We start from the raw sequence: 16130 nt of genomic DNA, 5'->3' as shown, positions 1-16130 counted from the left end.
TTGTTGTCATCGAATGTTGTTGTTACGTTGTTAAAATTTATATTGAGCCATTATAGCAAAGAAATCTAGATGGTGGGTGGTCTTATGCTTAGATGAGCAGTCCTGGGCCATTTCCAGACGGCTTACCTGCCTCTGGAACGTCGCGCCATGTTGCGGGGAAAACGCGAAATATCGCATTTTCTCACGCGAGTTTTGCGCGACGTCACGCAAAACTCACGCGAGAAAACGTGATATTTCGTGTTTTCCCCACAACATGGAGCGACATTCCAGAGGCAGGTAAGCCGTCTGGAAACGGCCCTGGTTTCTTGATCTTCCAAAGCGACCCATGTTTGGGGAATTTTGTGTCCCTAAACCATCCCCTCCATTGGTGGCCCTCAGTACCCTGATCGCCTGATTTATTTCTCCTTTTCGTCCAGTCTAAGCAAAGGCTACGGACATTCTGAACTTGTTCTCGAGTCAGTATAAGAGAAGGGACGGGGGAAATAGGTAGTCCAGATTCATATCTTTCCTTTTTTGCATTTTTAACCTGCCTTTATCCCAGTAATAAGACCGAGGATCTGTTGCTTGTTGAGAACAAAGAACTGGAATTTTGCCTGCCTTGGCCCACATTATACTCGTCCTCAAAGGATCTTCTTCATAGCTTGAAGGGTGTTCTTACTGCTGTCCTTGCAGATAGAACATACGAATGTCATCAAGGCATGAAGGCCCTTTAATAAGCTTCCTTTGCCAACTGTAGTCCTTCCTGGAGAAACAAAACTGGCCCAGTTATCCTTGTTTTTGGTAATATTCAGGTCAGAGAACAGCAGCATTCAAGGCAGCGTTTGTACAGAAACCGCAAACGTTCACAGACTATATGTGATTAATAACCTCACCTGTAAGGGGGCCTTCATGCATTTGGGTGCCTGCATGTTGGCTGCTGTACAAACAAACAGGGCTGATTCCCTGCCCAAGACCATCTGACCTGCTCCTTGGGGAGCCACAATGAGGAGGGCGCCGGCAAGTCTCCCAGACCTGCGCTGCTGCCAGGCCTCTGAAGTGCATAACCATGGAGCTGTGGTTTGGCTTGCTCCTGGTGACTGACTTTGTAGGTGGAAGTGATGAGTGCAGCATACACCTCTGTTCAACTTCTAGACTATTGCTGCTGCCAACTGAGTCTGACCTGAGACTCTGAGCTGCTGCCGGCACTGCTGGAACTCAACTTGCTCCCAGCCGGCAATGGTGGGGGGCAACAGATGTCATGTATACCTGTTGTAGACTCTAAGACCTGCACTAACATCGACCTTGTTCAAGTCAAGCTCCCAGGTGTTGCCAGCGTTACTGTGGTTCGTCTTCCTTCCAAGGGGACCCGATAACGGGAGGTGTATATCCTTAAGGTCCTTGTGAGCAACACCTTGAATGTACAGAGGCTGGGACAGCGCAACTCCAATCTCCCCTTGGTAGGCTAATTTCTGTATGAAATCTCTGCACAAAGCTTTTGTAGTGAGACTGGGTACTCTCTGTTCGTGGGAGAGGCAGGAAGACATTTCTTTGGTTTTGGATGTTTTATTGTTTTGGCAGTGTGTCTTACGTGTCTCCAACTTCAGGGCCACTTGCCCATTTGGCAATCTGCTCCGAGTGGTAATCTTGTAAAGGAGCATGCCGTCGTTTCCAGTTACTTGGTGAATGTCCAACTACACTTCAGGTGGGCTCTTTGCATAGCAGAAGAAAAATGCAGATCCAGGGGTGGACAGAGCCATTATGTGTAAACCTGACAATATTTCACCCAGGGACTTTGCATCAACTCTTTAAGCTATTGCTTTATGACACAAGAATTTAAAATGTCGCAGCATTTTATCATAGGCACTTGCTTTCAGGTGTATATCATTTCATGGGGAGAAAGGAATCTTGCCCGTTGGGGCTGAGATTTCTTATGTTTGTTCTTCGCTCCAAGATGAATGTTTCTGGAACGTTTGGCTTTATTCCATTTGGCTCAATATAAGAGAGGAGTATGAAACAAATGTGGTTTTTCGCTTGCATGTAGTTTTCAGGTGCAAAGGCTTTCTGTTTTTTTGTGTGTAAAAAGAAGAATAGAGAGAACCAAGACATATAACAAAGCACGTACAGTTCATTCACAGATTTAAATCCAAGGTCTACAGAGATCTAAGACATTTCTGGAATTCAGTTTTGCAATTTTGCACATAATGAGGTGCCTCTGTGGGGGCCTTTGGTCTCAGTCGGGGCCAACTCGAAGATCTTTACTGGCATGGGAGGCAGAGAATGGGATGTCCTGCCCAGAACCATCACAGCGGATTCTCAGACATATGTTTAATTCAGAGAAGAGCAAGAAACAGCACAAAAGCCTGGTCTTCTCGTTTGTTTGTTTGTTTATAGTCCACCTTTCTCACTGAGACTCAAGGCAGATTCTTTCTTTCTTTCGATTTGTATTCTGCCCTCCCAGCACAAGCAGGCTCAGGGCAGATTACATTTATAAAAACAGTTCTAATAAAACTTATACCTTAAAACAGATTAAAATTAAAACCCGCCGGAACACTACAATAAAATGTCAATTTAAAATAAACGGTTAGCAGCAATCAGCTCGTCGGAGGCAGTCAGTTTGCCACTGAAGCCTGCCATTTAAAAAACTAGATGGCGGATACCTCTAATGGGAAGGATTCGATCTTCCTTCTCCTCCTTCATTAGGCCAGTCGAGGTCTAGCCTAGCTCCAACCATACGCCTGGCGGAACATCTCTGTCTTACAGGCCTGGCGGAAGGATAGTAAATGCTGCTGGCCCTGATCTCACCAGACAGAGAGTTCCACCAGTTTGGAGCCAGGAGACCGAAAAGGATCTGGCTGTGGTCGAGGCCAGGGACCACCACTGATTACTCAGTATGAGATTAGTACAATCAGTATCAAGTACATTTCCATACAGTGTCGAGGACATTTCTGTAAACAATGCCGTAGGGTAAATAGATACAAGTTTACAAAGACATATCATTAGCAAGAGTCTAATACAGAAGAAATGCTGAAACAGAAGATACTCAATTCTAGGACTGACATTAGACAACATGAAGCAGAGGTAGTACATAGGAGTATATATTTAAAGCAACAGATAATATGTAAGGCAACATAGTGGTGAAGTCTATGGTCCCTAACTCATTAGTGAAGCATCTGAGACCCCATCCCTACCATACAGCCCTCCTATCTGAGTAAAAAGCCTTTTTGAATCATTTGGTTTTGCATCATTTGTGGAAAGCAAGGAGAGTGGGGGCTCTCCTGACCTCAGGCAGGCCGTTTCATAGGGTAGGGGCCACCACATAGAAAGCCCGTGTATGGGCTGCTGTTGATTTCACCCAAGTGCAGGCTGGCACCTGCAAGAGACCCTGTTCAGATGAGCGAAGCTGCCGTGGAGGAACATAGGTAAGGGAGTGGTCCTGTAGGTATGCTGGGCCAAGGCTGTGAAGAGCTTTGTGTGTAATAACCAATACCTTGAACTGAGCATGGTAACTGATAGGTAGCCAATGGAGTGACTGTAGAATGGGAGTGATGTAATGTTCATGCTCCTGCTCACTCCTGATAACAGTGCTTCTTAAATGACTGGCAGACACATCTTGAATCTCCTCAATCCAGTTGGCTGTCCTTTGCACCTGTATGGTTAAACCCAAACACAAAAACCACGTGATATCTTTTATTTGTTTTCATGCTGTCAAGTCACAGCCAAATCACAGCAACCCCATAGGGTTTTCCAGGCAAGAGATGAACAGAGGTGGTTTGCCATTGCCGACCTCTGCTTAGCAACTCTGACCTTCTTGGGTGATCTCGCATCTGAATACTTACCAAGGCCAACCCTGCTTAGTAGCCAATATCTGATGAGATTGGGCTACCTGGACCACTGAGGTCAGGGCAAAGCAGTAGAGACGCTGGGCCAAAGAGAGTTAGTGTCTGTTGGAGGGAAAGAAGGCTTTTGAGAGCTGCTGAGGGAAAAATTTTGACTGCTGAGGCAGCAAAGACATTGCTGGATGATTCTAACCCATTCTGTTACATCAAAACATTCTCATTTTAACTCCAACTTATTAGTTTAAACCCCATTCACTCCAATGTTCCATCTTGTAAATGACGTTTTTTTTTTTCAACCCTGGCTGGCTGCTTGAAATCATTATGTGAGGGGAAATAAGACACACACAGGCCTCAAATGCTCTGGTCACAACCAATGGGCCAAGTTTAAATGGTGGCAACGTATATATAGAGAAAGTAACCTCTAAGTTCCCTTTTCCCCAATAGCCCTGGGCTGTAGCTGGGTGAGAGGAGGTACATATAGGGAACAGGCTGCCTGTGTGGTGAAGCCTCTGGAAGGGGAGAGAGTGTGGACCCTGTGAGGATTCGGGGTCAGCTCTCTCTGTCTGCTAAAGTGGAGGCTAGACAGGTGGCGTGTGGTGACCCAACCCTTTACCTGCCTGGGAGACCCGAAACCTGTGAAGGGATGAGTTACATGAGGATGCTCAAGTGAAGGGAGATGCAGTGATAGCTGGGAAGCCAAGTTTTAAAAGACAGCTCAGAAGGCCCTGTTCATTCCCCCTCTCTACAGAGCCACAGAGATTGCTTCTTAGAGGGTTTGTTTATTTCCTCTGCGCCTCCCCGAAGGCTCTGTCAGTTTTGCCTCCCCTTCTGGGACTCTCAGGAAGGGTGGAGCCGGTGCCTGTTCTGTCTGTCTCAATTTGTGACAGACTTACACATTGTAATCTGCCTTGAGTCTCAGTGAGAAAAGCAGACTATAAATCAAGTGTGGTGGAGAGTCCTGTCAAGTCATAGCTGACTTATGGTGACCTCTGGTGGGGTTTTCATGGCAAGAGACTAACAGAGGTGGTTTGGCTGCCTCTGCAACCTGGTCTTTGTTGGAGGTCTCCCATTCGATTACTAACCAAGGCTGACCCCACTAGTCGTTATTAGGCCAGCCTATTTTTTCCTGTTTTTCCAACTAGGTTTAAATTTCATTTCCAGTATGCAGAGTTCAAAGGAATTAAGGCAGGTGACCCAGCAGTAAATTCATCAGATGTTTTTCCTTCCTAGACTCCCCAAGTCCCCTTTCAGTTCACACAGGTTGTGGCCCCGAGACCTTTGCCTGAGTTGTCAATGAATCTTGTCTGCCCACTGCCTTAAATATACATCTGAAGAAGACGTGTTAGCTTGACGACAGGCCAGCCAATGGCACGGAAGCAGCCCATGAACCCTGTCTAGCTTAAGTCTGCCCAGATATAGTTGATTGTAGAGGGTCTTTATAGCTATTTTTGAACAAACACAGCTAAAGCTTGAATGACATGTTGTGTGGAGTTTTGTGATCCATTCTTCCTCTTTTTTAACCCAAAACAGCCTGGGGTGGGCATGCTGCCAGAGAGGCCACTTAACTGTTTTGCTTCCAGTAATTTTCCATTTTGAAATCTTCTTTCCTGGGTTTCTTTTTCACCTGTAGGAGAGTGGATATCTTGTAGTTTTCTCTCATGGGCAAAAAACAGCAAGAGGCAAAAGGATTAAGTGCCATGCAACCTCTAGCCCATTCCCTACTATTTACGACCTGCTCCTTGCTGATTTCGGTTAAAAGCAAACAAATCCTAGAATAGAGTTGCCAGGTCCCCTTACCCTCCAGGTGGGAGGCAGGAGACTGGCACTTAGCTTTCTTAATGTCTTTGTGTGCATGCTTTGCGCCCGTGTGCTCCCAGCTGCGTAATGATGCCACTTCCAGGAAGTGATGTCATCGCACAGGGCCTCATGCTGTCCCTGGGAGCACTCTCGTGCCCTGCAGCGGGCTGATTTTAGCCCATTTGGGGCCGAATCAGGCCCATTTGGGGCCAAAAGTGGCCTGCTGTGGAGCGCAGGAGTGCTGCTGGGGCAGTGCAATGGGCCCTGGAGTGCTCCAGTGTTTCACAGCAGGCAAATTTAGGCCCCAAAGGGGCCTGATTTGGCCTGTTTGGGGCCCAAATTGACCCAATGCAGAGTGTGAGAGCATGCCACACCGCCTGAGAACGGACCCTGGGAGGCGCGTTCTCCCACCTTTCCCCCCACCGGCCCAGTGGGGGACTGGCAACCCTATCCTAGAAGTAGGTTTGCCAACGATTAACAGGGAAAACAGGGGTATAGGAACTTTGCATGGCTGGTCCCTGGGAGACAGCATGGCTGGTCACAGACAGACAGACAGACAGACAGACAGACAGATTCAGTTGCCCATTTCCATATATTAAGCATCTATTAAAGGGGTGGAGGGAGGGAAGGTGGCATAGTATAACATGATCTTGGAAGCTAAGCAGGGTTGGAACTTGGATGGGTGACCACCAAAGAAGACTTTGCAGAGGAAGGCACTGAAAAAAACTTTTGCTTTTGACTTGCCTTGAAGCCCCTTGCTGGGGTCACCATAAGTCAATTGTGACTTGATGGCGCATGCATGCACGCATGCACGCGCGTGCACACACACACACACAAAGGGGCGAGACATTTTTCTCCATGCCTGTTGGCAACCTTACCTAGAAATATGCTTTACATGTCTATTAATCTAGACCATGCCACAGTCTATAGAAACAGCTCCAGTGTTAGACTTGTTTTGAGGACTTGTCTTCTGTCTGGTAGTATCTAAGACGATTTTTTACCAGCATAAGGGTGAACTAGAATTCCCTTTGTCAAATGCATGTTACAGATCTTCACTATGCAGACATTTATTTAATGGGTATGTAGAAAATCCAGAAGGGTCAAGGGGTCATGAATGAATGAATGATTTATTAGTCAAAGATCAGTCCTAAAATACTTCAAATTGCACCATTAATACATAGAAGTTTACATAAATTGCATTAAAAAGAGCAAGTGAAACCCACTAACTAAACAGGCTTTAACAGCTGCACAGAATCTGGCTGCTTTGTGGGGTCATGAAATGTAGGAAGTATAGCATGAAATGTAATTATGTCAAATTCAAATGGGGATACAGAATAAGAAGGGATGGGGAAAAAAAAGATTTCAAATTTAATCATTCTAATACATTGCATCGTTCAATTTAATATATTTCGTATCACCTCAATATATTCTACAGATCAGCAATTTGTTTACAAATTTTTCCATTCATTTTAAATAACGTCCATAAAAGTCTTCATCTTTAGTAGCAGCTAAATTTCTTCAGTCTTCTTTTGTATCCAACTGTAAAATGGGTCCCAAATGTCATTATGCATTGTATTGTCCACATCTTTCAATAAACGTGATGATTTATCCATTTCAGCTGTCTCAAGAGTTCTTTCGATCAAGTTTTCTTGCGTTAGAATGGCTTTGGAAACTTCCAAAGTTTCGCATATGGTACCCTGGCTGTTGTAATTATATTCAACATCAAATGTTTTTGTTTTTTATTAACTGGAATCAATATGTGGTTTAATAAAAAGAGTTCTGGTTTCAGAGGCAAAGAAATCTCAAGCATCTGTTGAATCGTCTTATGGACCATCTTCCAGAACTCTGCTGCTTTTTTACATGTCTACCACATATGATAATATGAACCCGGGATATTCTCACATCTCCAGCATTTATTTGACATATTTAAGGACATTTTAGCTAACTTAATTGGGGTTAAATGCGAATGAAATATTTTCTCAAATTCACCTTGGAATGTACTTTGAGCTACATTTGGGAGACTGATTTACCCGCTACGGGGACCAATGCAGCGTAAAGATTACGGTTGGACTAGCTGGGAGCTGGAAGACCCAGATTCAAATCCCTACTCCGCTGCTATGAAGCTTATTGGTCTCCTTGGGCCAGTTTCCCTCTCTTTGCCTTTTGACCTAACCGACTTCACTGGGTTTTTGGAGAGAGAAAATGAGGAAGGGAGAAACGTGTATCCCGGTCTGAGCTATTTGGAAGAAGACTCAGGATAAAAATCTCTTGTGTCCAAGAAGAGCTAAATATGAGATCGACTGTGGGTGCAGTGGTTAGCATAGGATTTGGAAGACCCAAATTTGAATCCCCGCTCTGTTTGCTGGGTGACCCTGTAAGAGTCACATACTCTCAGCCTAACCCACCTCACAGGGTTGTTGTAAGGATCAAATGGTGATGAGGAAACTGTCGTAAGCAACTTTGGATCCCCAATGAGGAGACAAGCGGGATATAAGACAGACAGACAGTTGGAAGGTAGATTTTGGTGAAAACAGGACGTGTGGAGTGTCTAGTAAGTATTATCCTTTCTCCATCCAGATAGCCACCCTGACCTGGATAGCCCAGGTGAGCCTGATCTCATCCGATCTCAGAAGCTAAGCAGGGTCGGCCTTGGTTAGTAATTGGATGGGAGACTTCCAACAAAGACGAGGTTGCAGAGGCAGGCAATGGTAAACCACCTCTATTAGTCTCTTGCCATGAAAACCCCACCAGGGGGTGCCACAAGTCAGCTATGACTTGAGGGCATTCTCCACCACCGTCCCCAGATAACTCACTACATGCCCACTAACATGACTTACCTTGCTTTAGGAACAGCATGTACCTCCACGTCTGCTCTTCTCCCAAAGAAATTGGCCCTGTCAAGGCAGCCCTGAACTTCCCACGGCTTGGGGGAGCGGAAAGGAATCTAAAATAGCTACGTTCAGTAAGACTTACTCCAAAATAACTGTACATAGGACCACAGCTTGGGAGGGGAAAAGCAATCCTTTCAAGTCCATTCTTGAAAATCTCTCAAGTGTCTAGTAGTTCCTAAAGGCTTGTAAACGTAGTTCATAGTTTTGTTGTATGCATTGGGGGGGGGGGTGGATGGTAGATGTAAGATTGCCGTTATTGGTTTCCTCTGGCAGGGCTATGCCGCCTTTGACAGCTGTACAACAATCAGAAATTTGTGTTCAGAAAAGCTGTGCCTATCCCATCTAATGGGCGCCGAAACCCTAACAGAAAAAAAGTCTCTGGGAGTATTTCAAAGTGCACAGTGTAACGGCTGCGAAGTGATGGGGTTCACACCAAGCCCCTCTCTCTTCTCTGATTTTCTCTTTTTCTCGACCCACCATCTTTGATTTTTCTTATGAAAAATCTCCAAAAGGATTTCCTTCCCACAGCATCTAAAGAGATGAGCTAGGAAAGCTTATCCTGGGTCATAAATGTTAGTCTTTAGGGCGCCGCTGGACTTCTGGATTTGTTTTGCTCCAATAGACTGAAACAGCTACTTCTATACAATTGTGAAGTTTATTATCCACTTTTTATATGAAACATTTATTTATATCCTGGAAGTCTAGTTGGTCTTTACGGTGCTGTCGGACTCGAGTCTTGCTTTTCTACTGCAGACCAACATGGCTACCCACCTGAAGCTGTTTATTTAGTTAAGTATGGATCTTATTCTAACCAAACTTTCTTGGTTAGAAATAGGCCTTTCCCCCGTTGGCCAATCGTTAGCTCTCAGTGGAGAATTTGGGCAAAACTTTTCCTCTTGGTTGCTTGAGCTGGATTGGAAAGATTGGGCTTTAGGACCCTGGGAACACCAACAGGATCCAGGTAGGTTTGTCTCCTTAGTTTCACTCACTCTGGGATCTTTTCACTCCTAGCCAGAGAGATTTCTGTGCGAAGCCAGGGGCTCTATTTCCCAACGTTTTGCCTGTGATCAGTCACTGCAATGGGAGCAACTGTGATCTTCCTGCAATGAAAAGGATTAGGTTGCAGGGGAGAAAAACATTTTATAAAAATAAATCTCTGGAAAACAACAGATAGAGGATAGCTGAGGATGAGCCCATGTGTGGCATTCTCCTCTGTCTTTTTCCTAGGAATCATGTGCTTGACAGTTTCCGGCAAGTTTGCTAAAACTTCTTCAGACTTCTCAGGTAAGTGAACAGCATCCTAATCCTTTGAAATGCAATATGGTGTTTGTTTGGAGCTGAGAAGGGGGTAAACGCTCGCAAACTGTCTAGGGGAAAGCTGATCCAAGTTAGCTCTGAGGACAGCTGCATATGGATCAACAAAACCACTTTGGAAAGAAATATACAGTCTTGGTTTCTTGAGAAGAGGGGATAGTTTGGTTTTAAAACATTTTTTAGTTGAAAAGTGGGGAGGGAGTTTGTCTGAATTGCTATGCAGTGTGATAAGAAGGCAGCAGTGAGAGCTGATGTAAATTTTGATTGAAAAGCACAGCCTGAAAAGCCAAAGACTTCTGCTAAACACGTGTTAAAACTAGTATAGGAAGATCCTAATGCCCCACTTTGGGCTGATTCTTTAGTGGTGTTGAATACGAAGTAGTTAACTGTTGAAAGTGTTTTACTTCTTTTACTAAATGCCAGGTCAGGATGGTGCTATTGTAGATAATTCTCAATTGCAAAGCCTTGTTGAAGCTGTTGAATGACTATTTTGTACAAGCTTTGCATTACGCGGTTGCAAAACTAAGCTATATTTGGAAGATGTGAAATACTGCGATTTGGGACTGCTTGGCTGTAATGCATAACGTGGTCGTCACTCTTAATGGTAGATCTTTGAATATGACCCACCAAACAATATTGGAGATGAAACCAGGCATTCAACCTAAACAATTAGATGCCGTTAAAAAGGGGGAGGGAGCAACATAATCTCTAGATTCTCTGATCTGTGTTTTGTCCGTGCTTTTCTTTGCCCGATGAACCTCCTATAAAGTTATACAACTGCATTGTCAAAATATTACAGTATTGCAATTTTATTTTCAAGAGCGTGCAAATGTGCCTTTTGGAAGAGAACGGCGTGTCACAAAGGAAAAAGCGTTGGCTTGTTGTTGAGCTGGGGGGGATCAGACTACAGCAACCAGGTTACCTGACCTTTTGTATAATCGCAAAAAAAGTCTTATAGTACCTTAAAGGCTGTGCGCGGCATAGGCTGTTCCTCCAGATGCATGTTTACTCAGAAGTCAGTCCCACAGAGTTCAATGGAGGTTATTCTTACCGTAAGCATGCACAGAATGAAGGAGGCAATGGGCCTTGCAAGTCTATTCCTATACACACACAGGGTTGCAACTTTAATTCCTTTTGCCCCGAGTGCCTGTTGGATTCAGTCCCACTGAGGGTAGATGAGTCCTCTGGCTTCCATCCAGCGCTGACGTGCCTGTGAACTGAAAGAGCTGCAGCACTTACAATTCTTCATATTCCCCCCCCTCTTTTTTCTTTGGGCGCTCTCCGTTCACTAATGAAAGTTTACTCGGTCAAAATGAATCTCTCTCTCTCTCTAACAAATTGACTTCCTGGTCTTTCCCCCCTTCTATTTGAGTTTCAGCCCCCAAACGATTGGCGGCATTTACAATACAGAGCATCTTTGCACCAGCTCTGATGTTATGCCAAACCATAGCAGTAGATACTGAATGTGAGTGCACCAGGATGTGCGCAGCCTGACTTGTGAATCAAACAATTGTAAGAAATAAGTTTTCACTGAGGTCAGCTCCCAAGGATACGATAAAGTAAAGCAGAAGTGATGCTGGGTGGGGAAGGCAGATATCCTTAGAGGGTGAGAATTTTGATGCTGTCAAACTGATCTAGTTGGATTTAAGTGACGTACTGAAGGATGTCTGTTGTAGAGTCATTTGTTTATTTATTAAACATCTAAAGACTCATTTGTTGGCCTTGAATGTTGTTGATTATCATGGCTATGGCTTAGAGTTTTTTTTAAAAAAATAGGCTGTGACTTTGTATTTTATCTTAACCACGGGTCATTTAGTAGAAAAAAGAGCTGGAGGAACTCATTAGCATAACTCATTAGCATATGCCACACCCCCTGACATCACCTATCCTGGCTGTTTTAGACCCAATCCTGGTCATTCAGGGCCAAAATTGGGCCCCAAATGGCAAAAATGGGCTGAAAATGGCCAAGAAGGGGCCCAAAATGGTCAGGATCGGGCCGCTGCTGAGCAGGAGAGTGATCCACCACCCATCAGAGGCCCGATCCAGGCTGTTTTGGCCCCGATATAGGCCGAAACGGGCTCAAATTGTTAGCTGGCTTCACTATACAGGAATACAACAAAATGGCCGAGAGTCAAGTGGGCGGGGCCACCTGACATGTGACCTCTTTGGGGAACTACCAGAACTGCATTCCTATGCGTTCCCCCTCAAAATGAGCCCTGATCTTAACAGTACCAGACATGAAGCAGGTGGTAACCAAAACTGGGGTGGTGGTGGTGGTAGCACCTCACTTGTGGAATGTCCTTCTCTTTGAGCCTCACCTGGCATCTACCCTGCTGTTTTTAGGGGGTAGGGTAAAATGTTTCTTTTTACCCAGGCTTTAATTAAAGGATTAATCTTTTAAAACTTGCTTTAGCTTAGTTTGTCTGAGAAGTGTTTTATGAGACTCATTTTAAGGTGCTGTATGCTTTAGGCTGTTTTTATGTTTTTGCTGGATTTTTAATACTGTTTCAATTGTTATGACTTATGGTGTTATGTTTTCCTTTGTAAGTCATGTCAAGTAGGCTCAATGGATAGGTGGCTTAGAAATCATCCAAACAAACAAAACAACCAAAACAACCTAACAAACATGTGAGCAGGGATTTTTTTCTGGGAAAAGAGGAGGTAGAATTCAGTGGGTTGCCCTCGGAGAAAATGGTCACATGGCTGGTGGCCCCGCCCCCTGATCTCCAGACAGAGGGGAGTTGAGATTGCCCTCCGTGCCGCTCAGCGGCGCGGAGGGCAATCTAAACTCCCCTCTGTCTGGAGATCAGGGGGCGGGGCCACCAGCCATGTGACCATTTTCAAGAGGTCCCGGAACTCCGTTCCACCGCGTTCCAGCTGAAAAAAAGCCCTGCATGTGAGTGACACCAGTTCTGTATTTCTTTGAATAAGCCCCAGAAGCTTTCGGCTCAGTGTAAGGCCATCGTCTTGATCTTATAGTTAACAGGCTAAGGGGAACAGGCAGAAATTCAATCCAGACATGACAGAGGTAATTCTGGCCAGTAATAGGGCTGATGACCTAGTGGTGTTTGGATTGCCTACTCTAGATAGGGGTGGGTCTTTGGGTAATGGACTTGGTGAAAAGCTTTGGAGTGTTATTTGATCCTGTCCTTTTATTAGAGGAAATAGGTGAGTACAGATGGCCAAGAATGCTGTTTCCTTAGCTGTGTTTGACTGTGAAACTATTGGGGGAATCCTTTTTCCTTTTGAATTTTTACCTGCCCAGTCTTTGGCCACACTTACAACTTTAGGGAGAATAGGGTCTTACGTATTTGTATAGGTTACTTTGTTTTCCACTGCCACTCTTTACCTTTAAAGGTAAAAAACACTTTTTATTAATACCTGGTTAGCTTGGTTTACACTAGACAAACTCTGAGGCTGAGGAGAACTAGTACCAAGCTGTTGAATGACCTGGGTGATCCACACATGGCACAGCCGGGGAAGGTGCTGCCTGGCTCAGTCTCATGTGGATGGGTATGCCTGGCTTGGCTGAGTTGCATGTAGCACATGGAGGGAAGCAGCTAGCAGAGCTGTGTAAGATGGTGGCGGTGGCGGTGAGGACTTTGCCAGGGCCATTTTTTCTTCACAGTTCACCCCTGTTACTGAAAACACTGGAACAATAAATACTTGTAAGTATGGATCTCTTGACAGTATTGATCTCTTTCTCAGCTCTCAGGCTTGTCTTCCTAAGCTTGCATTTTCTTGGTATAGTGGTTAAGAGCGGCAGGACTCTAATATGGAGCACCAGGTTTGATTCCCCACTCCTCCACTTGAAGCCAGCTGGGTGACCTTGGGTCAATCACAGCTCTCTCAGAGCTCTATCAGCCCCACCCACCTCACAGGGTGATTGTTGTTGTGGGGATAATAATAACATACTCTGTAAACCTCTCTGAGTGGGCGTTAAGTTGTCCTGAAGGGCGGTATATAAATCAAATGTTGTGGTTGTTGTTGTTGTTGTTGTTATTCTCAGTTCCCCCTGCTCAGCCACAGGCTTCTTCTTTTAGATATTTCTTTCTCTGCTACCCTGTCCTTCTGCTTTTTCTTTTGCTTCAACCCAGGGCTTTTTTTCAGTGGGAACGTGGTGGAATGGAGTTCCATACCTTTTGAAAATGGTCACATGGCCGGTGGCCCCACCCTCTGATCTCCAGATGGAGGGGAGTTTAGATTGCCCTCCGCACTGCTCAGTGCAGAGGGCAATCTAAACTCCCCTCTGTCTGGAGATCAGGGGGCGGGGCCACTGGCCAAGTAACCATTTTCGCCGAGGGCAATTTAAACTTTAAAAAACTCCCCCCTTGTTCCAGCTGACCCAAAGTGATGTCATTGTGCGGTCCTGAGTTGCACCATTGAGTTCCACCACCTCTTATCCCAGAAAAAAAGCCCTGCTTCTGCCAGCAACTGTTTAATCACTCCAGCTGTTGGGGCTGAGGCTGGCCTTTTATTATCTTCCACCAAACACTTTAACACGGTGTTTCAGGACCTCATCTCATTGGTTTTATCTAGGGTTGTCAACTCTGGACTGAGAAATTCTTGGAGATTTGGAGGTGAGAAATTTCTCAATGTTAGCCGGGAATGTTAGCCGGGCAATTTCTCCAGGAGAATTGATCTCTGTAGTCTGCACATCAGTTGCAATTTTGGGAGATCTCCAGGCCCACCTGAAGTCTGGGAACTCTAGTTCTAACCTCCAGGGCAATGAAAAGTGCCTAAATTGCCCACTAGGCCAAATTGCCCGCTAACTGACCAGTCATAAACTTGACCAAGTAGAAGTGACACATTTTCAGTCATTCTGTCTCATATAGATACAAGATTTGCTGAGAACCTCAAACAGAGAACCACTCCCTTGGCAACAGTAACTATGCATCAGATCCACTTTTGGCAGGCTGCCCAGAGGCCTACATACTTTATATCTTAATTTCCGTTGCAGAAGTAAAATTGCTTTACATTTACCTCATACCTTTACAATTTCTTTAACATTATACATTACTTTTTATACTATTGTTTATATATATACTATTGTTTATATATATAGTATTGTTTATATATATATATATATATATATATTCATTCAATAATAGCGGACACAGGAATTTAGCTGTTTCTTCACACACACCCCTCTACCTCTTCTTGGACTTGACTGCCCCCTGCTACACTGATCCATGCTATATAGTAATCTCAAGATGAGACAAGACTGACAATTAAGAAACTGCAACTGGTTCAAAATATGGCAACCTTATTGCTGTTGAGGGCCAGCTTTTTCAACTACAATACGCCTCTTTTAAAGTGCTTATCCTCACTGCCTTGGAGTCTCTCTACAAAAGACATCTTACACGGGGATGCTCAAGTGAAAGATCTTACAGTTGTTCTCCCATCGTGAATACACGCGCACTGCTATGGGGACAGAGTACACTTGAATATAAGACGACGCAGAAAGTAAGAATCTCTCTACATGAGACATCTTACATGGGGACACTCAGTGTACGGGGATGCAATATTAGCCGGGAAACTTAGTTTAAAAAGACAGAGCCAAAGGCTCTCTACAGGAGGGTAGTTTAAAAAGACAAAGTCTTCTGAAATCCCTCCGCAGAGGGGTTGTTAATTTCATCTTTGCCTTCCCAAGGGGAGGTGTAATGTATTGGTCGAACTGTAGCTGATAGAGAACTCGAGGCTTTGCTATCAGTGGCCACTAAGTACGGGTGGCAGCGAATCAGGAGAGCCAGATAAAGACCAATCACTGAGCTGTAAATAAGTTACAATGTATGTGAGTTATGCAAACAAGGGTATTCTAAAGTACGTGTTCTCATTGGCTATAACTCTTTGGGAGGGAAAACTGGTATGTATATATATTGAGGGTTTCTGTCAGTTGTTGTTGTTGTGTGTGGTTATACTGAATAAAGAGCTGTTGGTTTACTTCAAGTCTGAACCCACTATTTAATACTGGCGACGAGGATGGGATTTCTGATTGGGTATGCAGCCCCAATACCAGAGCGATATCACTAACAAGGTGCTTGGGTAGGCAGCCCCAAGACCTAAGCTGAAATCTTAAGCGTGAGGAATTGTCACCTCCGCCATCCGACATACGCTCGTGTCGTCCAGAAGGCAGACATGGCCACTAAGGGCCACTTTGACTCGTTTGACTCAACAGCCGAGGACTGGGAATCCTACATTACCCGCTTCGACTTCTACCTTGAAGCGAACAAGATTGAAGACACAGATCTCGCGAGAGCAACGTTCTTCAGCATGTGTGGGCGTTCCACGTTTGATATAGCGCGGGCACTAG

This window comes from Eublepharis macularius, chromosome 1 (genome assembly GCF_028583425.1).
Source record: "Eublepharis macularius isolate TG4126 chromosome 1, MPM_Emac_v1.0, whole genome shotgun sequence".
Lineage (NCBI taxonomy): Eukaryota > Metazoa > Chordata > Lepidosauria > Squamata > Eublepharidae > Eublepharis > Eublepharis macularius.
This window is presented reverse-complemented; position numbering follows the sequence as displayed.